Here is a 25,865-nt window from a genome sequence, read left to right as displayed (position 1 = left end):
TTCTTGTTTCCATGTGTTCCTTTGTGATTTTGCTGACCACAGTCTAAACCTACAAGTGTTTTCAATATCAAATTCAATAAGAACAAGGAGAACTTTTGCACAAATGTGTTCAATCTTTTGACTGGTGCTGAGTATATACAGTAAAAAAAACAGTTTGAAAACAGTAATTGACTGGAACAGGGATAACTATGTGGTAGGTTTAGAACTCTGCCACAAAGGTGAGGTTGTGAAAGGCAGCTTCATGTCATAGATGATACTCAATAGCAAAACTCAGCGCAGGAACAAGATACAGGGTCAACAAGAAGCTAAATCTCTATCAGGCAAAGATTTCAAAGCTGGTTGCAATTTCAAGATAAACTGTCAAAGCTTCTTTGAAGAAGCACAAATATATGGACAATGTTGAGGACCATGCAGTGACTGGCCAAGGAAACATATTGCAATAGATGAGAAACCTTTCTTGCTTACTTCCCTTCAAAATCAGTAGATGCCCTGTAGTTTTATCAGCTCGGAACTGGCAGCAATCAGTGTGACCTGGTTACATCCATTTACTGTTTAAAAAAGTATAGAAAGAAGTCGTTTTCATGGAAAATTGCAGACAAAATGCCATATATTTGACATTGAAACAAGGACAATTGACTCAACTACGCATGAAAGCATAAGAACTGGGGAGCACATAAAAAGCTGTAGTGACATGAGTTGATATTTTAAATATAACACAGCTGAAGAAAGGTTCAGTAATGAGTGTTTGCAGGCAACAGTTCATAATGGTGGAGTTTACAGCTGCATTTCAGCAAATGGATTTCGAGATTTGGTCAAGATTAATGATATCCTCAATGCTGAAAAAGTACAGGCAAATACTTATTCATCATGCAATATCTTAAGACAGTTTTCTCATTAGCTCCATATGTATGATGCAACAACAATCCCAAACCTATAACCACTGTCATTTAAAACTATTAACTGCATAAAGAAGAGCAAAGATTCATGGAAGTGATGGTATAATATGCACAGCCAGTTCTGACATAATCCACTTGAAGTCCTATGACAATTCCAGCTCTGCTATATCTAAACTGACAGCGCATGGACATAGAAAATGACTGACCTCACAGATACCTTCATTACTAATCTAGGGCTTAGTGGTAGCTGTGAGCTGTCATTATCTCCTTATTACCCCATTTGCTTCCACACCAGTTCAATTGAGGTAAAGTTCTGGGATTGTCACATCTAATGGATGTGACAATCCTGGGTGGCTGCAGGCTCCTATTTTCAGGCATGTCTCACTGCATACAATCACAGATGCATAGACTGCCAGTGGGCAGGAAAAGCAGTGGATATTTATGAAGCTACTGAGCAGCCCTAAAAGTAAAATGAGCAGCCTTGAAAGCAGTTACAGCTGCGCCGAGACTCAGTAAGTATAGCACGCCTGCTTTATTCTTACTTTCTTTATATTTAATTTATTTTTTTTTATTACCCAAGCTGCTGGACCCAGATCCTTACCCAGAGTTCTTTGACAACTCTGAGCCCAGGCATGGGTCTCTAGCTTGGGGTCCTTTGAACCAGCGTGGATCTGGACTTTTATAGTCCGGATCCTCCCATCACTATTGGAAACCTCTTATATTTCCAGTGACAGATTATGGACTTTAGTGGGGGCTTGTTTTTTGTGGGATAAATGAGAGGTTTTAGGTAACATTTAGTGGTAACATAACATTTCCTTATAGCTTTTATTATAGGGTTAGATCACATTCTTGTGTTCTACTGCTCCTTTCATTGTAGGTTTAGAGGGATATTTTATTTGAAATAGATTAATTTACTTGAAATACATGGGTGTAAATCCTATAAAAATGTGATTTATATGAAACCACTCATGAAAAATCTCACTATAATGTTGAAAAAGAGACACGTTTGACTCTGGCTTCTGTTTCGGTGGTTTACATTGTTTTAGCCATTCACGGAACTATGATAATCCACACTTGTACACTAAAAAAATGTCTAAAATGATGGGACATCACTGCAAAATGAGACTAGATGGCATTGAATGGGTTGAATTGTGTTATTTTGTATTAACACAAAAAACCCCAAAAAAGTCCTCAGCGGAGAGCTGAGGTAAATGTAAACCAAGGCAACTTTTAATTTTTGGGAGATAGAAAGAACAAATAGACCTCAGTGTAAGAATAGTTATTTACATTTTTTCCATGGTTCACCATATGATATTAGTGATAGGACTGTTTTATTCTTTGTGTCAGTGTGATTACAGCAATACCAGATTTATATTCTTTTATGTTCTGCTTTCACACAGTAAATGTGTTTTTCTTATAATAGTTTTTTGTCACAATACTCTTAGAGCTTTTTTTTGGTGTGCCCATTTAAAAATTTTTTTTGGTACCATTTTAGTGTATATAACATTTTTTCATTGCTTTTTGTTCAGCTTTTTTAGACAAATAATAATGAAAAATTACTGCAATTCACTTATGGTATATATATATATATATATATATATATGAAATATAATTTTCTTTTTTATTACAAAAATGTTGCTGTAGCAACACATTTCTCACTTTCTCACTTTTAGGCCCCTTTCACACGTCAGTGATTCTGGTACGTTTGTGCTTTTTTTTAAACGTACCAGAATCACTGACATACGCAGACCCATTATAATGAATGGGTCTGCTCACACATCAGTGATTTTTCATTGCACGTGTCTCCGTGCAGCGTACCTGCGTGTGCGTGATTGCTTGCATTCTTTAGTGCCTTTTATGTGGCATTAAAGGGTATTTAGACTTGTATTTAGCCAAAAAATAAAAAATTAAAAAAACTACTTGACATTGCCCTTATTTTTGAAAGCCAGCTAAGGTAAAGCAGGCAGCCGCAGCCTGCAGACCACAGCTTACAGCATTACCTTGGCTGGTAATCTAAAACAAAAGACACTCCATGCTGTTTTGTTTAAATTATTTATTTATAAATAAATAATAATAAAAAAATGTGCCCCCCCCCAAATTGGATTATCAGCCAAGGTGAAGCGGACAATTGGGTTCTGGTATTCTCAAGGTTGGAAAGGGCCATTTTTTAGCCCTTCGCAGCCTAAAAATAGCAAGCTGCAGCAGCCTCAGAAGTGGAAAATCAATTAGATGTGCCAATCCTGGCACTTTACCATGGCTCATCCCATTGCACTGGTGCTATGGCCAATGGGGTAATATAAGTGATTGATGCCTGCTCTGTAATACCAGCTAGCATCAGTCTAGGCGTTAGTAACATCAAGGCGTCTATCAGATACCCATCATTACTAACTCAGTCAGTAATAAAAAATAAACACAAAAAAATTAACTTGAAAAATCACTCCCCAACGCATTCCCTTTTTCACCAATTTATTGAAAAAAAAAATTGCAAGGAAGAAAAACAAAAAAAAAAAAACCAATCTGATTCGCCGTAATCCATTTTCTGCCATAATCCATCCGTTATACCATTTTTATACATTTGAGTTTTGATCGCTTATTATTCATCAGTTCTGATGTCAGAAGGAGGAAAAAACATAATTTTAACATGTTTGTTTTATATTTTATTTTTTTGTATGTTGTTTAATATATGGAATAAATAGTGAGACCGTTTTATGTATTGGGTCATTGCAGACACGGTGATGCCAATTATGTGTACTTTTTTTGTTTATTTTTGTTTTAACACAATCACTGCTTTTTAATGGTGAAACAGGTTTTCTGGATTCATGTATCTTTTTTGTGTGTCTTTTTTTAAGATTTCCATTTTTTTTTACTTTTCAATTCCTGTATGTCAGTGATATTTAAGGAGTTAATCATCTTAAATCTTAAATCATGTACAGCTGTCATCTGTGGGATTTTTGCCTATGAAGGGTACTGCCCAATTTTTCCCAATCAACATTTTACAATGGCGATGAAGGACACCTTAATGGCCACTATTTTATTGCCTTTCAGTGGTTGTTAAGGGGTTCAGGTCTGTTTACTACCTTTTTATAGTGTTTCAGTTTTATAGGTGGCTATTTTGGGACTCCACACATGGTTGAAGAGTTGGTTAGTTTCTTAATTCCTTTGGTTCTACATTATTACTTTGTTTATGGCCCCCTTCACATGTCCGTGATACACGTGCGTGTTTGGTCCGTTTCCGTATATACCGGAGACACGGCCAAACGTGCACCAATGTTATGCAATGTTTGAGGACACACGTGCGTTATTTCATAATGTCCGTGTGTCCGTGTGCGTGCTACGTTTGTGTCTCCATTTTTCACGGAAGCATGTCCGTTTTCAGCACGCAACACGCAGCACGGACCCAATGAAAGTCAATGGGTCTGTGCGCACGTCTGAGTGACACGGACGCATCTCTGTTTGCTCCCTGTACGTTTTGTGCTTTTTTCCTGTGATGTCGGTCTTTTTTCTTTTTCTGTTTCATTCTCTCCCTCAGTCCGTCGATCGGTCGGTCTCTCTCTATGTCTGTCGGTCGGTCTCTCTGTCTTATCTGTCCCTCTCGCTGTCTGTCGGTCAGTTCCCCCCTCTCTCATACTTACCGTTCCCCAATCTCCGGCGTGGCACTGCACTGCTGTTATAAAAGCTCCGGCGGCTTTTCCTCTTTTGAAAAAGCCGGCCGCTCATTAATCAATCTCGTATTCCCTGCTTTCCCCGCCCACCGGCAAATATGATTGGTTGCAGTGAGACACGCCCACACGCTGAGTGACAGCTGTCTAACTGCAACCAATCGCAGCCGCCGGGGGGCGTGTCACTATGGAGCAGAGAAATAAATAAATAATTAATTAAAAAAAACGGCGTGCGCTCCCCCCCTATTTTAATACCAGGCAGATAAAGCCATACAGCTGCAGGCTGGTATTCTCAGGATGGGGAGCCCCACGTTATGGGGAGCCCCCAGCCTAACAATATCAGCCAGCAGACGCCCAGAATTGCCACATACATTAGATGCGACAGTTCTGGGACTCTACCCGGCTCTTCCCGATTTGCCCTGGTGCGTTGGCAACCGGGGTAATAAGGAGTTAATGGCAGCCCATAGCTGCCACTAAATCCTAGATTAATCATGTCAGGCGTCTCCCCGAGATACCTTCCATGATTATTCTGTAAGTTACAGTTAAAAATCAGACACCCGAAAAATCGTTTATTAGAAATAAAAAACACTAACTAGCGCCGGTGATCGGGGATCGGTGAGTATGAGAAGAGGGGTACTCCATTCAGTCACTCTGGGGATTAGCAGTCACCGGTGAGTCCTTCACGGGTGACCGCTAATCAGGACGCGCCACAGACAGAGCCGCGGTATGACAATGAAGTCGGGTGAAGTTCACCCCAGTTCATTCTCTACGCGCGACTCTGACTGCTGTCAGCGGGTATGTATCTATGACATTGTGCATCAGAAACACGTATAAATTCACACGGACAACACATACACATGTCAGTTATTTCTCTCACGCATAAACGGACAACCAACACACACACACGGCTAGCATACGGCATTCACACAGATGGCACACGGACACAAAAAAAGGACACAAAAACGGAAAACTGACCCTAAAAACGGACGTAACACACGTGCGTGTTTTTTTCACAGACGTGTGAAGGGAAACTATCATGGATAATATAAAAAAAAGGTTAGCTTTCTTCTGATCTTGTAGAAATTTAACTTGCAGGATATGTATTTTTGTCCAGATATTTTCCCATCACATTTGTTAACACTGTCAGTGTATTTACTTTACAACTTATTAATAATATTTATTAATAAAGATGTGATTTATCTCAGATATCTGTTTTGTTTTTTTTTCTTTTGATATGTGTTGCCTATTGACATATATATATGGACAATCCCTTAAAATAACAAAATAATGCTTGGTTCATTTAGAAATAATGTATTTAATTTTCCAAAGGAAAATCCATTATTTGTATGTAAGATATGAATTGTTTTTTGTTTACAAATAATAATCACTATACATGTAAATAAAATGTACTGTAAATGCCCTTGAGATATTTAACAAAATAGGATTTATCTTATAAATCAATCTAAAATGCACTGCTCTGTGATTAGTGAGTCCTAATACAGTTTATATCCCTGAAAGCTAAGGGTTTTCAAGCATTATGATGAGATCGTGTTTTATCCTTTAAGTGCTGTATATTCATTGCACCTGTGCACCATGAAAAGACATCATTTGAAAGTAAAACAAATTAAGTAGCTTACAAGAAATATCAATACAATTATAAGCAAGGCCAAAAGTGTATGCCTTAATGCTTGGTCGATATTACTCTATCCCAAACTGCAACATGCCCTTCTTTGTTCTCTCTTGTTAATTGATTACCATTTACAGAGCTTTGTATATTGCAGTTCCACAAGAATAATGTACAAAAGGTCAGTCACTCACAATGCTGCCACAGAGGTGTATAGACGTACTTGAGCATAACTTATTCTTTGGGCAGGTGAAGAAGATTTCATTTCTTCGGAATTCGGTAGGTTCTATTTCTTGCACAATGTAATTCTATTACAGCCGCAAAAGTGTACAATAAGTATGCCATTACCTAAAACAGCCCTTTTAATCACAGTTTTTCTGTCTGTGATTTTCACTACCCATGAACTGGTTAAATATAAATGGCATTTTGCAAAATGGGACAACTGAAAAGTGGACACCTAGTGATTTGTGGGTCAGGACATTGCTTTCCAAGGAAAATATGTCTGCAATATGTCACCTAATGTAGCATAAGACAATTTTATTTCCGGTTGGATATTTATGATTTATGAGAGAGAAAAACCTCAATATAAGTGCATAATATAAAGGTTCTATTTTACGACTTTGAAAAACTTGGAGGTTTTACAGAACTATGGGATAATACACTTGTTTACATGATCCCTAAAGGCTACTTTACACACTGCGATATCGGTCCCGATATCGCTAGTGTGGGTACCCACCCCCATCTGTTGCGCGACACGGGCATATCGCTGCCCGTGCCGCACAACATCGCCCAGAGCCGTCACACATACTTACCTGTCCGGCGACGTCGCTGTGACCGGCGAACCGCCTCCTTTCTAAGGGGGCGGTCCGTGCGGCGTCACAGCGACGTCACTGAAACGTCACTGAACCGCCGCCCAATAGCAGCGGAGGGGCGGAGATGAGTGGGACGTAACATCGCGCCCACCTCCTTCCTTCTGCATAGCAGCCGGGAGGCAGGTAAAGGGAGCTTCCTCGTTCCTGCGGCGTCACACGCAGCGATGTGTGCTGCCGCAGGAATGAGGAACAACAACGTTACTGCTGCAGTAACGATTTTTAAGAATGGACCCCCATGTCGCCGATTAGCGATTTTGCACGTTTTCGCAACGATGCAAAATCGCTTATCGGTGTCACACGCAACGGCATCACTAATGCGGCCGGATGTGCGTCACAAATTCCGTGACCCCCAACGACTCCGCATTAGCGATGTCGCAGCGTGTAAAGCCCCCTTAAGGCTATGTGCGCACGCTGCAGATTTACCGCGGATTTACCGCAGATTTTGCTGCGGATTTGCCATGGATTTGCTGCAGAAAATGTGTCTAACATTGCTGCAGTCATTCCCCTGCAAATCCTCTGGGTTTTGAAAAATGCTGTGCACTGCGTTTTTTCCTACCCGTGGATTTACCCAACGATTTTCCGCTGCAAAATTAATGAGCATGTGACTTCTTTTCTCTCGGCACCTGCGTTTTTTGCCATAGATAATGGTAAAAGTCCGCAGGGGTCAACCTGCGGAAAATCCGCGGTAAATCTGCGGCAAACTGTGGTAAAACTGCATGCTAATTTGCGGTTTTGGTGCGTTTTTTTTTACCGCGAGTGCGGGATTCTTTAAGAGGGTCCAGATTTTCCTTAAGAAAAACTCACTTTCTAGTGAGCACATGGCCTAAGGCAGGTTAGTGGATGTAAGAATCAGACTGTTCTTGTTAAAAGTGAATAAACTTAGAGCTAAGTCAATAGAAAATGTAAGATTTTACAGAAATTATATGAAAACAAAAAAATACCAAAAATATTTCCTTCCATCTGTTATTTATTTTGGATAATGGTTTAGAAGCTATTCATCTGTCTTCTGATGTAAAACAATATAACCATCTTTATAAATGAATACTGAGAATTTTAATGAAGCAGGAAGTTATGTTAAAGTAAAAAATATCAAGAAAACTAAATAACAAGGAAAAAAATAAGCAGCAGATGTATTAACCCTGCGTATCTTTTACATATTGTAAAGCCAGACTAAACAGTTTCAAGTTTCAAGATTGGCCAAATTAAGGACCAGTTTATTTTTCGTTTTTGCGCTTTGTTTTTTCCTTTCCTTATGCCAAGAATAATAACTTGTTTTTCTGGGATAAGTTTTACTTTTTAACGATACCATTCATTTTATCATATGATCTAATGGAAGCGGGGAAATTATCCAAGTGTGGCAAAATAGCAAAAAAAGGGAAATTATGCAATGATTTTTTTTTGTTAATAAAGATCATCTTGCCATAAATCTGACCTGGCAGTAATTTACCAGGTATTCACAATTACGTAGATACCAAACTTGTATAGTTTTTGCTTAATTGAAGTGGTATAAAAAAAGTGCTTAAAAAAATTCAGAAATTGAGAAAAAAAATATATCTTATGTCATGACTTTCCAAGAGCCATAATGTTTAAAATTTTTGAGATATGGAACTTTGTAAGATCTTACTTTTGCTCCCCAAGTTGATATTTTTATTGGTAATATTTTGGGGAGCATGCACTGCTTTGATCTCCTACTATTAAATTTTTTCTGTTGTTACAGCTGCCGAAAAGCTGCAACTCTGGCATTTTGATTCTTTTTTTCATTAGGCTGTTTACTGATTGGATTCATTTATTTTATATTTTGATAGATTGCAAATTTACGAATGCAGTAATAACAAATGTGTTTTTTTTCTATTCCCTAATTTTAAATGTGGTAAAAAGGGTGATTTGAACTTTTATTTTTTTTTCATATTTTTTAACACTTTGTTATACTGTGTCCTGCATTTAATAATTTTATACTTTGTCCTGCATGTATACTTTGTCCTGCATGTCCCCTTAGGGAGCTTGAACCTGCAATAGCCTGATCACGACTTCTACAGTATGTACTACAATGCCACATAAGTGCTGTATATATAAGTGTAGCGCCCAACGGGGTCTTAGGGTACTCGTTACCAGGCCAGTGGTTTCTTGAGATTGCTGTGACTGGCCTGAATCGGTCCCGTGGCCCCGTCACCTACGTGAAAAGACAAACAAGTGCGAGGGGGGATGGAAGGAGGGCAAAGGGTCCCTGGGAAACATATCGCCAGTTGCGGGTTCCAGATGCTTTTATTCTCTGGTTAAGATTGTATTGCGCCCCAAGTGCTGGTCCTTGCCATCAGAGACTCCGGTCAATCCCGCGCAGGTCTGAGGTCCTGTCTGGAAATCGGTGGGCTTTCTCCTCCGTGCACAATTCTGTACTTGGTGGGTCCCCGTGGCCTGAAGCACTCTGGGGATCCCCTCCTGCTCTCACTCTCTCACTCTCTGTCTTGGCCTGCATGGCAGGCAGCTTTAACCTCTATTGCGCTGGACCTCTGTCCCCGTTTTCTGAGTTCCCTCTTTGTTGCTGTGCCCTGGACACTAACGTTGGAGAGAAACTGTAATGATTCCCTCACCGGGCAGATTTATCAAGTGAGCTTGAAACTCTGCACCCCACTTGTGCTCGGTCCAGTGAGTACTTACACCGTACTCAGCCTGGCGACCATCCGCCTTGAGCCCACAAGGCTGGCTTAGGCACATTGGGGGGTTCAGAAGAGGGGTAGGCATTTGGATTTGGGAGTGGAAATTTTGCTGGATTTCTTTTTTTGAGGGGGGAGCAATAGCGTTTTTAAACATCCTTTGTGCTACCAGTAACATGGAAACTCCCTATATTCCCATTAACCAATGATAGACTTGAGTAAGGACTTGTGTTTTTGAGTGTTGAGTGTAATGCTATTTGGTTGCAATTTTGGTACAGAATATATTGGATCAGTTCATATTTATCTTGTGCTCAATGCTGAGTGCTTACATCGGGGTTTCCGTCGACATCTCCAAAATACGTGTTTCACGTGAAAACTGTTATGGATCCATTCAATAATGAAGCAGCAGTTTTTCTGGACTCCATTTGGCCTCTGTTGAGTGGTGTCTACTTTTCAAAGGTGAATAAAACTTTTGATGACCGCACACCTAAAAAGAGGCATAAAAAGATGGACACCGCCGGACCACAGGCCAAACATGAAGTCAAAATGACTCCCTCTGCCTCACTACAGTGAATTTTCTGTTGGGACTTTTGTCTGAATCCTCTTTTTTAGAGATTTAGTGTATATGCCCGCAATCTGCACATGCTGTATCGTGGACGCAGTGTGTCTTTCGTTGCAAAGACGCAAGTGTTCTCTACAGAATACTGCGGCTGTTTGTGCCAATTATCAGGGTTTGTGTCACTGTGGGATTTTTCTCTGTTTTTCCAACTAAGGACACTCAATTCAGCAACATAAATTAACATGCTGCATCTAGAGAAGCCACACTGCATGTCAGTTTATGCTGCAGAGAAAAGAAGCACAGTGGGCATGGGATTTCTATAAATCCATCCACTGTGCTTGTACTGCACAATGCAGCAGTTTTGATGGAGCGAAAAAACACTGTGTCCAATATGCTGCTAATCCTGAATGTGGGCAATCACCTTTACATGTTATCTCGGTGCAAGCGCTCAGCATAGAGCTATACTGTACTACGATCTTTTAGAGGAAGAATGAACAAATCAATAGCAGGTTTTTCTTTGTTTTTTTCCACCATGACAACCCTCAGGTCCTTAAGATTACATTGTGTAGTTCCAGATTGGATGGGAGAGGTAGCACGATCCCTCTCCCAATCTCCTAAATGCCACAATTGGTACTGATCATGTGGCATCCCTGACCTGGTCAGGCACCACTGAGTATTGCACCCATGCTGAAGTACTTCCAGGTAATCCTATGGGCCAGAATGAGGTGTGTAGGCACAGACACATAGCAACCAGTTCTCCCACACCATTAGATGGGACCCTTGGGCAGTCTCTGGAGGGGTCTGGCCTTCAAATCTTATCAAGGGGTGAAGCGGAGGGGCTGGGAGCTAGAAAGTGCAGAGGTTGTCAGAAAAGGAGGAGGAAAGCCAGTCTGCTAGTGGTGAGCGGAGGTCGCGAGGCGCATATGTGCACGGCCACTAGTCAGACCCTGCATGGGGTACTAGCCGTTACCAGGGGAGAACGGTTACCTGGTCAGTCAGTCAGTCAGAGAGGACGAGGTTGCCGGTGATTAGGCAGGTACAGGGTACAGGTCCCTAGAGCAGACTCCGGTTCAACGACCTGCTAAACCTGCCGGTCAGGGGAACTACAAGGACCTCACCAACCTTACAAAGTCCGAGCCTCAGCAGCAATGCAGGGACCCATAAGGGGACAGAGCCTGAAGCCATCTCACTTAGTCCACGCTGCCAGCAAACGGGCCGAACACAGGTGAGAAAAGGCAGAAGCGACTCCCTGGATAGACCTCCATGGTACTTCACGTCAAGGGGTTATCCGAACACACAGTGCTAGGAAAGCTAGCTAAAAGGTTACCCTCAGACTCGCCCGAAGGAACCCTGGTCCTACCTGGTTATTCACAGTGACGCCCGGGTCAACTCACCGCAACATCAGAGTGAGTAAAAACCAGTTGAAAAACTTTTGGACTCAGCCTGTGTTATTCCGGGACCCAATACCCTCCTCATCCGAGCCCCTGGGCCTGCCTCACTCACGGGAGGCTGCATCATCTGGCTGCAGACCTCATCAGCCCCAGACACTCATAAAACCTGCAGCGGTGGTCATCCACATCTCTGACTGCAAGCCGTGAGTGGCGTCACGACACATAAAATAAAAACTGACATTACCTGTTTGCCATACCAAACAAGTCCTATGGCGTCCCTGAAGAGGATCATCAACAAGCCCTCATTTGGGAAGATTGACAGGAAAATAAAAAAGTTACTGCTCTCGGAAGAAAGGTAGCAAAAAAAACCCCGGAAAAACGGAAAGCGCCTGGAGGCTGAAGGGGTTAACAGTGTCTTAGGTAATGAAATATCCAATGTAATTATTTTATATTTCAATTTGTAGGCCAACAGTGATCTAAAAGCGACTTTTCAAGCCAAAATTCTACTTTAAGTTTGCTAACCCAGTCTTAGTTTATGCCCAAAAAGTACTGTCCTAATAAGTATATATATATATATATATATATATATATATTTACAGTACAGACCATCAGTTTGGACACACCTGCTCTAGAGAAAAACTGTTATGAGGAGACTTTGTGCAGCAGGCCTCATGGTAAAATAGCTGCTAGGAAACCACTGCTAGGGACAGGCAACAAGCAGAAGAGACTTGTTTGGGTTAAAGAACACAAGGAATGGACATTAGACCAGTGGAAATCTATGCTTTGGTCTGATGAGTCCAAATTTTAGATCTTTGGATCCAACCACCGTGTCTTTGTAGAAAAGGTGAACGGATGGACTCTACATGGCTGGTTCCCACCGTAAAGCATGGAGGAGGAGGTGTGATGGTGTGTGGGTGCTTTGCTGGTGACACTGTTGGGGATTTATTCAAAATTGAAGGCATACTGAACAAGCATGCCTACCACAGCATCTTCCCGTGGCGTGCTATTCCATCCAGTTTGCGTTTAGTTGGACCATCATTTATTTTCCAACAGGACAATGACCCCAAACACACCTCCAGGCTGTGTAAGGGCTGTTTGACTAAGAAGGAGAGTGATGGGGTGCTACGCCAGATGACCTGGTCTCCACAGTCACCAGATCTGAACACAATCGAGATGGTTTGGGGTGAGCTGGACCACAGAGTGAAGGCAAAAGGAAAACCATTTCCAGTGACTACCTCTTGAAGATCATCAAGTGAATGCCAAGAGTGTGCAAAGTAGTAATGAAAGCAAAAGGTGGCTACTTTGAATAACCTAGAATATAAGACATATTTTCAGTTGTTTCACACTTTTTTAAGTATTTCATTCCACATGTTTTATTTCATAGTTTTGATGCCTTCAATGTGAATCTACAATTTTCAGAGTCCTGAAAATAAAGAAAACTCTTTGAATGAGAAGGTGTGTCTAAACTTTTGGTCTGTACTGTACATGTAACAGTGACTTGATCAAGATGAGCTTGCATCAACAATCTGTATTCTGCTACATCTGTGGAGAGTACATGCTTGAAAAACAAAGTATCACAGAATTTGTCTATACTTAGTTATTTTGCAGAACAGCTAACCTAATGCAAGTAAATGGAGAAAAATGCTCAGGTTCACCATTGACTTGCATAAGGTTCATTATTTGTAACAAACACTGGAATAATGCTAGGTGTTCAGTACAAATATTCCATACGTGAATATTTAGTATTCACTCATCACTAATAATTATTTACACATATTAGGCAATCTTCAATGATCTCCAAGTAAAATTCCCTGTTCTCTAGATAACTGACTAATCTTTTTTGAGACACTTTGACCCTGGCCTTAGGCTGGGTCCACACATAGCGACAGCGACAATGATGTCGCTGTTACGTCACCATTTTCTGTGACGTAACAGCGACCTTGTAAGTCGCTGTTATGATCGCTGCTTAGCTGTCAAACACAGCGATGCAGCAGCGACCATAATGTCACTACATGTGCAGGGAGCCACGCACACTGCTTAGCGCTGGCTCCCTGCTCTCCTAGCTACAGTACACATCGGGTTAATTACCCGATGTGTACTGCAGCTACATGTGCAGAGAGCAGGGACCCGGCACTGGCAGCGTGAGAGCGGCGGAGGCTGGAAACGAAGGTAAATATCGGGTAACCACCTTGGTTACCCAATGTTTACCCTGGTTACAGCTTACCGCAGCTGCCAGATGCCGGCTCCTGCTCCCTGCTCGCTTCATTTCGTCGCTCTCTTGCTGTCACACACAGCGATCTGTGCGTCACAGCGGGAGAGCAACAATAAAAAAATGAACCAGGGCTGTGTGTAACGAGCAGCGATCTCACAGCAGGGGCCAGATCGCTGCTCAGTGTCACACACAGCGAGATCGCTAATGAGGTCACTGCTGCGTCACAAAAACCGTGACTCAGCAGCGATCTCAGCAGCGATCTTGCTGTGTGTGAAGCACCCCTTAGTGTTAAAGTAGTAAAACAAAACAAAACAGTGCTAAACAATTAACAACTATGTTAAAATAGTGAGACATTTTCACAGGATGTAATTTAATTGGTGGAACATGTAATTTTTTTTAAAAAATAAGAAATAACAATAAATACCTCTTTTTTTATATAGAGTAAACTATGACTCATGATTTAAAAAAATTAGTAGTGATATGCAAATAGTTCGGTATTTGTGTGCTCAGGTGCTCAAATACCGGAGTATAATGGAAGCCAATGGGGAAATTGAAAAAAAAATTCAGAAAATCTTTTGGAAAAATGCTTGCATTCTCCATTGACTTCCATTATACTCGGCTACTTGATTTGTGTGAACTTTTTTTGGACTTGAACTGTTTCTGTTCAAAGGATCTTGGGGCAATTCTCTGATTGTAGTATGTGCAATACAATAAAGTTATGCTTCCCAATCATGGCAATGGGAGGTCAAGATCTGCAAAGGGCAGTGCTGGAGGGAACAAGAAGACACACATCAATTTCTCCTACAAATCATTGCCGATGAAAGCTTGTGAGAGCTATATAGGGAGGGAAGATTGGGGAAGAGCGTGATCCCTTAAATGTTGACATGAAATATAAGTCTGCATAACCTATACAGTAGTTACTTTGATGAAACTCTACCAGTAGGAACTGCTGCAGAGTCGAGATTCCCAACCCTTATTTGAATAATTTGTTTACCTTTCATATCTGCGTTACTAAATATGTGAAGTGAAATGTCCATAGCATACTCTAGACCCCTCTCTGCAAGTAGAAATAATGGCTTAATGTGATCATATGTCTAAGCCACTTTACTTGCCCTTGGATATGTTGCTTTATGGATGGGATCTATAGTCTACTGCTATATAAGTTTTTCGAAGTCATCCATGCATTATCACTATAATTGTGTTTTTTTGTGTAAAATAATTTGCGTATTACTTATGAGAAATACAAATACAAAAAAAAATTGTGGGTTGAGTACAATGTAAATTATATCTTGAAGAAGTGATAACTTCTATGATCTGTACTACACTGTATATGCCAACCCCCCAAAAAAACAAAAAAAAAACAACAAAAAACCTTTACACTCTGAAGGATAACTAAAAATGAATAAATTCTATCTAAAAACAGATGTCAAGCTATGCTCTTTACTAGAGGAACAATTAGGTAATGGTTACCTGCTATTTATGTTTCATAGCATTTGCTGATTTCCTGCTTATAATTCTGCTCTTTATGGGGTAATGTGTTATCAAAGGAAAAGACTAAAGGCCGCTTTACACGCAACGACATTACTAACAAGATGTTGTTGGGGTCACGGAATTCGTGCCGCACATCCGCTCATGTTAGCGACGCCATTGCGTGTGACACGTACGAGTGACCGTTAACAAGCAATAATACTCACCTTATCGTTGCTCGTTGACACGCTGTCCAGTTCCCAAATATCGTTGCTTTTTCAGGACGCAGGTTGTTCATCGTTCCTGCAGCAGCACACAGTGCTATGTGTGACACCGCAGGAATGAGGAACAGCACCGTACCTGCGGCCACCCGCAATGAGGAAGGAAGGAGGTGGGAGGGATGTTCGTCCCGCTCATCTCTGCCCCTTCCACTTCTATTGGGCGGCTGCTTACTGACGTCGCTGTGATGCCGAATGAACCACCTCCTTAGAAAGGAGGCGGTTCGCCGGTGACAGCGACGTCACTGGGCAGGTAAGTAGTGTGACGCGTCCTAGCAATGTTGTGCGCCACGGGCAGCGATTTGCCCATGACGCACAACCGATGGGGGCAGGTACGCACGCTAGCGATATTGGTAATGATATTGCAGCATGTAAAGCGGCCTTAAGGTTATATTACAAGAATGCAATAAAAACAACTGTAAAAATACTATTAATATAGGAAAATAAACATATTTTATTCCACCTGAAGATCGATAAGCTTATCTGCATTATGTATGTATCATGGTTGTATGTCTATATCGATTCTGTTCGGAACCATTTTCTTTTTACTTTTATACATATTCTCATAAATTTATAAAATATCATCTATTGTCTCATCCTTAATATAAACCTCATATGAATCCAAATCTTTGTAATGGATGCAATTACATTGAGTTTTACAGCATCCGTTTTTATGTGTGTCCATGTAGGAAAATGTTTACGTCAATTAAATTATTGACAGTGTGCAGACAGTACTGTAATCATTATAGAACAGGATACTAAACAAGAAGAAAAAATGGCTGTGTGAATGATCCTAACTGCTGAGTATCAGCATAAACCCAGCACAACCTCATCAAGCAGTCTGAACAGAGACAGCTGATCTCCGTTTCAGCATTCAGACACTGATAAGAGACTAAAAGAAACTCAACCACCAGTGAAAATAAAACTATTATCAGGTGGCATCCACACATACACTGACGCAAATCAATCTAGAGCCTGAAAAACCGCTAAAACTGCAGATGCATGTAATGCTGATAATATATTATAGAAACGGAAACTTACGCATCAATAAGATGTGTGATATTACATTTTATCCTGTCTACTACATCCTGTCTAAAAATCCAATATTGTTTAGGTAAAGAAGAAAAAAAACACACATTCATCAAAATAGACATTTCAATACCAAGAAGGAAAACTCATGGAATTATGAAAATTTCAGAACCCATAAATATTTTAACGATATGTAAAAGGCAAAAAAAGAAAGTACATTTTCACAACATCTTAATTTATGAAATATTATGTATGAATGTCATCCATAGAAATACATACACTTGGATGCCTAGGCATGCCATCACTAAGGTTACTATTGGTTATCTGAGGAATTTCTGCTGCACTGAATGCATTTGGCCACACAAATAATCAAGATCCGCTACTGGCAAGTCCCGTAACAATTGTCTACTGATCACATTCCAGATGTGCTTTATATGAGATAAGTCTAGACATGCTATAGGTCATTGTTGCACATTTAGGCCATGCAGACTGTTCAAAGAAATACAAACAATATGCGGATTGGCATAGTCATGTTTAACAATGATTACTGGGATATTTTACTACAAAATGGAGTGGAGAAGGGGTTAATGCTGCGCATCAGCCAAAATGAAGATGTAAAATGTTGATGAAGATAACTCTTTCTTTTATTCCATAGGTCTACGTGTTTCGAGGTGAAAACCTCTTCCTCAGTACCAGAAACATCAACCTAAAGCATCTGATCAAGCATCTGATCAAAGATGCTTTATGTTGATGTTTCTGGTCCTGAGGAAGGAGTTTTTCACCTCGAAACACGTAGACCTATGGAATAAAAGAAAGAGTTATCATCATCAACGTTGTACATCTTCATTTTGGCTGATGCGCGGCATTAACCCCTTCTCCACTCCATTTTGTATGCACATCCACGTGGGGTTGCAGCAGACGCCATTATCTCATGCGTATTAGTGGTTGTGACTGTCACAACCATTTCAGGTGAGTATACATTTTCTGATATACCTCACTGATCTGTTGGTATTACACTATCAGCGCTCCTTATTTTTCAGATTTATATGGGATATTTTAATGTTCTCTCAAGAAGATCTCTATATACTAAGGGCTAATGATATGTCTTTGACTTTGTGATTTTTTTGTTTATATGCTATTGAATGTTACGTCACATGATAGCCTTATGTGTCTAATATATGGTTTCAAAATGTTGTGTTTGTTGCTTATGTCAACAGTGTTCTATGCATAAACAGAAGAACGATCCAAAGTACTATAGCAGGGCATATCATATTGTAAAACAAATAGGTAAATAACCCACCACAGGCATAATTCAACAAAAAAAATGGAGAATTGTGGTTTAAGGGATAACAATAAATATTTTATTAGCTGGCAAATACCATATTATAACACTCATAATTTGCATACGGAGAGCAGGGGTCAAAAAGGGTATCCAGGTATTCAGTATATAGTTAATTAAATCACATTATTGCTACAAGGAAGTACATGTTCACAAAGGATACAGGAAATAAAGTGTCATGTGCAATACAATTACTATTACCACAGAAATAGGGGGATTACATAAACATTGCACACAGTCCCATATAAAGTGCTACGCATATCCTAGTGGATCAGACAAGAGTTTTAGCAGCACATATATAAAAAATCAAGTAACAGTCATATGTATACCAGTACCCAGAGGTGGAGGGGATGCACACCAAGCCTAAGGAACGCACGTTTTGTGGGTAGCTTTATCAACCAGGCAAGGTAAGAGTGGCAGCAATGATACAAGAACAGGACCTTTTGTGAACATGTACTTCCTTGTAGCAATAATGTGATTTAATTAACTATATACTGAATACCTGGATACCCTTTTTGACCCCTGCTCTCCATATGCAAATTATGAGTGTTATCTTATGGTATTTGCCAGCTAATAAAATATTTATTGTTATCCCTTAAACCACAATTCTCCGTTTTTTTGTTGAAGTGTTCTATGCATGCAGGAAAACAAAATGGAAGGGTCTATCCGATATTCACACCAACTAAGAGCAGAGGAGTGATAAAATTCTTGTTTCAGCAAGGAAAGTCCATGAAGGGTATTCATGATCATATGTTGCAGACATTGGGGGGTCAATACCTTTCATATTCCACAGTTAAGAAATGGTTTGCCAAATTTATGTTGAGTCACTTCAGCACCAATGATGAGGAACGTCCGGGATGACCGAAAGTGGTTGTTGTTTCGGAGATCATTGATGTTGTGCACAACCTCATACTGGAGAATCGACAAATTTCAGGTAAAGCAATAGCAGACATCATGGGGATTTCCCGTAAACGTGTTTGTTCATGAACTTGAACATTTGGATATGAGCAAGCTATCTGCAAAGTAGGTCTCCAAATGCTTGACGACAGATCAGAGAAGCATGCGAGTGAAAACTTCTCAGTCCATTTGTCAGCGTTTCTGAACTGATAAGAACTTCCTGGATCGACTGGTCACTATGGACGAGACCTGCACATTGGTTCTCCTCATTCAAAGAAGTTCAGTGTGCAAAAACCAGCCACTAAGGTGATGCAAGGTATTACATTGAACTTTGGACCAATTGAAGGCAGCTCTGAAGGCCAAAAGGCACGGCAAGCTGTCCAATGGAATCTTGTCCCTGCAAGACAATGCCTCCGCTCACACTGCACAAGCTGCCACGGCAACCCAGTTGACCACCCACCTTATTCACCAGATCTAGCTCCCTCTGACTATAATCTGTTTCCAAACCTGTAGAAACACTTCAATGGTACCAAATTTCACAACATTTCTGATGCCATGGCTGCTACGGATGCCTGGTTTGAGGCACAGCTGAAATCCTTCTTTTTGCTAGGCTTACAGAACTTGGAATACTGATGCAAGAAGTGTGTTGACATCAGTGGAGAGTATGTGGAATAAATGTAAAAATGTAAAGTTTAATCATCCTATGTTGTTTCTTTCTGAGTAAAGCCAAAGACTTAACAAAAATGCTTGCTCCAAGACTGTCTGGTCATAATGTCTATGAAGGGGGTGAAATGACACAGGGGAAGGATTTTAATGTTATGATGTATTTCTGTACTGAACGCAGATCTGGTGATGTATTTCTGCAGTTTTGGTGGTATTGCTGCTGTATTCTTGGATCTACTGGATTATCAGTGTCCCAGCAAAGTCTATGAGATTTTGATTTTGCTGTCCACACTGGGCATCTTTTGTTGGCTGCATCTTGGCTGCATTTTTGAAGATGCACCCAAGATGCAGCATGTAAATTCTTTTTGTATTTTTCCAGTGTTTTTGAGCCCTTCAGCTATGTTCACACGTGGCATCTTTTTGTCTGTGCATCTTGACCGCATCTGACAATGCACCAAAAATGCCCCGCGGCAAAAAAACGCATCAAAAACGTTTTTTAATGCATTTTTGATGCATTTTACCACGTGTTGCCCAATGCATTGTTTAAGTCAAATCTACTGACCTGAGGGCTCAAAAACGTGGTAAAAACGCAAAAATAATTGACACGCTGCATCTTGGCTGCATCTTGAAAAATGCAGCCAAGATGCAGCCAACAAAAGATGCCCAGTGTGGACAGCAGAATCAAAATCCAGTCAATAGATTTCACTTAAAAAATGCATTGGGAAAGACGCGGTAAAAACGTGATAAAATGCATTGCGTTTTTGATGCGTTTTTACTGCAGTACGTTTTGGGGACAAAAACGCTACATCTTTGTGGTAAAAAAAAGACGCCGCATGTGAACATACCCGAATAGTTTACCCATTTGTTTATATTAGTTCTTGCATCTTGTGCAACTATTTTTTTATCTTTTGTTTAGTTTTGGTCACATGCATTATGCACCACATAGTAGACCACTGGCCCGGATGGGCTTTGGCTTATTAACAATTTTTTTCTTTTCCTTCATTAGAAAAGATAGTTTATTATTGGCTCTCAACTGTGGAATATATATGAATATATATATATATATATATATATATATATATATATATATATATATATATATATATATATATATATATCCAGGCTAGGAGTATGCACAAACAAATGGGAAGGTAAGAGATGGGATCCAGCAAAAGGATGAATTTTCACCATATAAATAAAATATTCTTCTTTTTTATTTTTCCATTTAAAATGTTGTTACAAACATGTGAGGAACTCCATACAAAATAGTGTGCAGTCCAGCAATGGACTACGCGTTTCATTGCAATGCGCCTTCTTCACGGGGCACTTAATTAACCCTTTATAAATATATCTGAAAGCTAAGTATCTTTGTTTATTATATACCTCTGATGGGTGGACATTAGCCCTTCCTCTTGTGCTACCTCATCCCTAACCAGCACCTGATAATTTTTCCCTATGTTGTAAATATTGGGTTGTTGTGATAGATCTAATTATCATTTTTGTCTGTAAACCATGGCATCCTTTGGTAGATAGGGCTTTATATGTGTCCTTTTATAGAGAGCCATCATTGAGTGATGGCACAATTCACACAAGACTAGAAAGACTAGATATTTGTTAGGGTCAACTTCACCTCATATACTGACCTGACTTATCTTTTTGCTACTTTTGATTGGCATTAATTATAAAATTAAGCACTGTGGCATGTCTAATCCTAACAGTGTGAAATATACTCACTGTCAAGATTCAGTTTTGCTTGCCTGTTCCAGCGGTCATCATAAGACCACTCATGTAAATTTCATACTTACGGTCATATGCTGACTAGCTTCTCTTTCATTGAGGGAATTGACAATTAGGGAGAACAGCTTGTCAGTACAGTACTATAAATAAAAAAAGTGCATATGAGTGGCTGCATGACGACTAATAAAATCATTTGAAGGGGTTGTCCACTACTTTAACATTGATGGCTGATCAGCTGTTCTTGGTGCCGATGCTGGCAGCAGGTGGCCAGAAATTCTTAGATCCGGAGCTGTCTCATCTTCTGATATTGGCCACAGCCATGTACTGCACATCTTCCTCCAATACAAATCAATAGGAGGTGGATATGCAATACCTGGCTATGGCTGCTATGAATTGACGGGAAGCTCTGGAATTGAGCATTTCCAGCTGACAGCTGCCACTACTGTCACTACTGGCACAGAGAACAGCTGATCAGAGGGAGTGCCGGGTGTCGGACCCTGTCCAACTAGACATTGATGACCTATCCCAAGAATAGGCATTCAATGTAAAAGTAGTAGATAACTTTTTTAAGCTGCTTATAGGAGGGGGCGCCAAACTGAATTTCTACCCTTGTTGCCAGAAAACCTCCTTTGTCGGTTGGCATAAGACATATTAGCTGAACCCCTCTAGTCTTCATTCTAGGTCCACTAACCGTTCATTATTACATTAATTTTTCATGAAATCAGAGGAATGGCTATTTTTTTAAAATGTCTCATGTCGTATTTCAATACAAAATTGACAAGCCGCGTCTGTAACTTCATTGGTTGGCAATAGCATGTGATGTCAGCAGTGGATTATGGGGATTTTCTGTTCTGGTGCATTGAGTGTGGCAGAACATTTCTCAGATGACCGTTAATAACCTCATTGAGCATTCCAAGGTGTGTAAGTGCTTGTATTTCTGAATATGATGGTCATATGCAATACTGAATTAAATCCAGATATTTTTAAAATGTTGTTTCCATTTTCATCACTTGAATAATATGTTTTTCTATCATTTTATTTTAGTTACATCATGAGTTTTCCTTCTTAGTGTTGCAAATTCCATGCTGAGGAGTATATGTTGTAGCCAAAGATGATCGAATACCAAAATATCCGCTTCGACGAATATCTGACGAATAGGTTGCCACTATTCGACTATTTGTGAATATTCGATGCGCAATGTAATTCTATGGGAACCTCGAATAATATCACGTTGGACCTAACGGCGAGCTGTGGTGACTGAGGAAAAGGCTGAAATGGATGGGAAAAGGCAGAATTAGTATGGGCACAGCCTGTAGAAGGTGCGTGACTGCATTTCTGGTGTCTTGGAATAACGTGCTCAGAGCAGCACACAGCGTTTACGTAGTCGTCAGAACAGCTCTAAAACCAAATCGCTTTTTTGACAAACAGAACGCAGGTCTTTCGGTCTCTCTCTCTGTCTGTCGGTCTTTCACTCCCTAATTTATTTATTTATTTATTTTACTGCACTACATAGACCCGCCCACTGGTTGCTGTGATTGGTTGCAGTGAGACAGCTGTCACTCAGCATTGGGTGCGTCTGAATGCAACCAATCAAAAGCACCGGTAGGTGGGGGAAGCAGGGAATATGAGATTGAAAGCATTTTCAAAAGCTGGAGAAACCGCAAGAGCAGTGTGACAGCCATGCAGCACCATGCCGGTGATCGGTCAGTGATCGGTGAGTATGAGAAAGGTGGGAGGGAGACCGAAAGACCTGCGTTCTGTTTGTCAAAAAAGTGATTTATGGAGCTGCTATCAGCTACTGGACACTGTGTTCAGCCCGTACAATGACTATTTATTAATTGGATCTACGAGCGCTCTCCCGCACACAGAACAGTCTATCACCACTGCCAGCTCCCTATGACTGCGCGTTCTCAAAATGGCCGCTGGCTTATATAGCCCCTATGACACTGTGTGGCCAAGTCAGTCACAATAACACCACAACAAAGATGGCTGCGGCGTTACTGTAAGAGCAAGCAACATCAGATGTGTTTATTAGCTGGAAAACAGGCACCAGGAAGTCAGACATGAAAATGACAGTATCAGAGTGGATGTTGTTTTATCCGTCGGATAGCGAATGGTGCGAATAGCCTGTTATCTGTTGGATACCGAATAGTGGCGAATACAGTTGTTCATCCCTAGTTGTTGTGTATTTGGATACACATTATTCGAAGGCTAGTGTCAAATAATACAGTAAATATACTGTAGTAAAGCTTATATATACCACAAAAAAGCATAGACACTCTTTCTCTTATGTTCCATCTTAAAACACCAAAGGACAAGCTTATTTAATTTACAGACCTATTATTTGTTCCCGCTAAAATACCTTTTGCTAATTATCTTAGAAGTCACAAAGAAAAGTTGTTTCTCACCTGCTTGGAAACCAACTTTCTGGTCTTGGTGCTAATTTATTATCTCCACTGATGGAAGTTAAACTGAAAAGATATCAAAGAAAAGATGGAGAAAACTCTTAATTGATGCTCATCTGTCTCCACATTTGTGCCATAGCCATCATTCTCTTATCAGTGGTTTAATTGTTTAAGGTCCCTTTCCTCACTGTGAAATAGATACAAAGTCTCCATGCATTGACTTCATTCTGAGCTTGGGTTCATTAATAGCATTTAGGAAAGAACTAACATTAACACATTTACTAGCTATTTTTTTTATTTCTAAAATGCAATTTACTCTGATTTGTTGTGGCTTAGGAGCCTGGCAAATTATTTTGACCATATATATATATATATATATATATATACACACTTTATGTATATATATATATATATATATATATAGTGGGGAAAGATGTATTTAGTCAGCCACCAATTGGAAATTACCCCACATAAAAAGATGTGAGAGGCCTGTAATTGACATCATAGGTTGACCACAACTGTGAGAGACAAAATGACAAAACAAATCCAAAAAAATTACCTTGTCTGATTTGGCAATTTTTTTTTTTTTTACAAATTATGGTGGAAAATAAGTATTAAGTCACCTAAAAACATGGAGGATAAACCTGTAACTTCTTCTTTAAGAGGCGCCTCTGTCTTCCACTCATTACCTGTAGTAATGGCACCAGTTTGAACTTGTTATCAGTATAAAAGACACCTGGCCACAACCTCAAACAGTCACACTCCAAAATCCACTATGATGAAGAACAAAGAGCTGTCAAAAGACACCAGAAACAAAATTGCAGCCCTGCACCAAGCTGGGAAGACTGAATATGCAATAGGCAAGCAGCTTGGTGTGATGAAATCAACTGTTGGAGCAATAATAAGAAAATGGTAGACATATAAGACCAGTGATAATCTCCCTCAATCTGGGGCTCCACGCAAGATCTCTGAGGGCAAAATGATCACAGGAACAGTGAGCAGAAATCCCAGAACCACACGAGGGGACATAGTGAATGACCTGCATAGAGCTGGGACCACCGTAAAAAAGGCTACCATCAGTAGCACACTACACCACAAGGGACTCAGATCCTGCAGTGCCAGATGTGTTCCCCTGCTTAAGCCAGTACATGTCCAGGTCCGTCTGAAGTTTGCTAGAGAGTATATGGATTATCCACAAGAGGATTGGGAGAATGTCATATAGTCTGATGAAACCAAAGTAGAACTGTTTGGTAGAAACATACAGTAACTCGTTGGGTGTGGAAGAAAGAAAGAATGCTGAGTTGCATCCAAAGAACACCATACCTACTGTGAAGCATGGGGGTGGCAACATCATGCTTTTGGGCTGTTTCTCTGCAAAGGGACCAAGACGACTGATCCGTGTTCATGAAAGAATGAATGTGGCCATGTATTGTGAGATTTTGAGTGGAAACTTCCTTCCATCAGCAAGGGCATTGAAGATAAAACATGGCTGGGTCTTTGAGCATGACAATGATCCTAAGCACACTAGCAGGGCAACAAAGGAGTGGCTTCATAAGAAGCATATGATGATCTTGGAGTGGCCTAGCAAGTCTCCAGATCTCAACCCCATTGAAAACTTTTGGAGGAAGTTGAAAGTCCATGTTTACCAGCGACAGGCCCAAAACATCACTGCTCTAAAGGAGATCTGCATGGAGGAATGGGCCAATATACCACCAACAGCGTGAGACAATGTTATGAAGACTTACAGAAAATGTTTGACCTCTGTCATAGCCAACAAAGGATGTAAAACAAAATATTGAGATGAACTTTTTTTATTGATCACATACTTATTTTCCACCATAATTTCCCAAAAATATCTTGCCAAATTTGGTTTCTCTGAAAATTACATTGGGGTACGGGCGATGTGCATTGGAACAAAGTTAATGGCTTTGATGTTCACCATTCTCTGCAACCTGATAATGTCCAGTTGTTTTTGGTAGGGAGCAGCGAGGGATTAATAGTGGTTACACCTGTATACTACTTGCTGTATTTCAATCAACCCCCTCACATTGTTAGTAACCTTTCTTGATAGCAATGTTATATACTGCAGCACAATGGATTCTATCTGTTTGACTGGTCTGATAATAGCATATTGCAATTGTTATAGCACAGCAGTGAATGCAGATTTTGCATATACAATTATATAT

General features: G+C 40.3%; 1 protein-coding gene across 8 annotated transcripts in view; it reads right to left on the bottom strand.

Moving 5' to 3' along the window:
• The window catches only part of CDH12 (cadherin 12), a 1,513,562-nt gene that overhangs the window by 1,182,592 nt on the left and 305,105 nt on the right, over positions 1-25,865 (bottom strand). For 3 of the 8 annotated variants that reach the window (XM_075314868.1, XM_075314867.1, XM_075314866.1), the window contains exon 2: positions 23,683-23,745. The exons of the other annotated variants lie outside the window; for them this stretch is intronic. The gene's annotated coding sequence lies outside the window, so the exon portion shown is untranslated. The remainder of the gene's footprint in view (positions 1-23,682; positions 23,746-25,865) is intronic. 8 annotated transcript variants of the gene reach the window in all.

This window comes from Anomaloglossus baeobatrachus, chromosome 6 (assembly GCF_048569485.1).
Source record: "Anomaloglossus baeobatrachus isolate aAnoBae1 chromosome 6, aAnoBae1.hap1, whole genome shotgun sequence".
NCBI classification, from domain to species: domain Eukaryota; kingdom Metazoa; phylum Chordata; class Amphibia; order Anura; family Aromobatidae; genus Anomaloglossus; species Anomaloglossus baeobatrachus.
The sequence above is the reverse complement of the archived record's forward strand: the minus strand, read 5'-3'. Positions and strand labels throughout refer to the sequence as shown.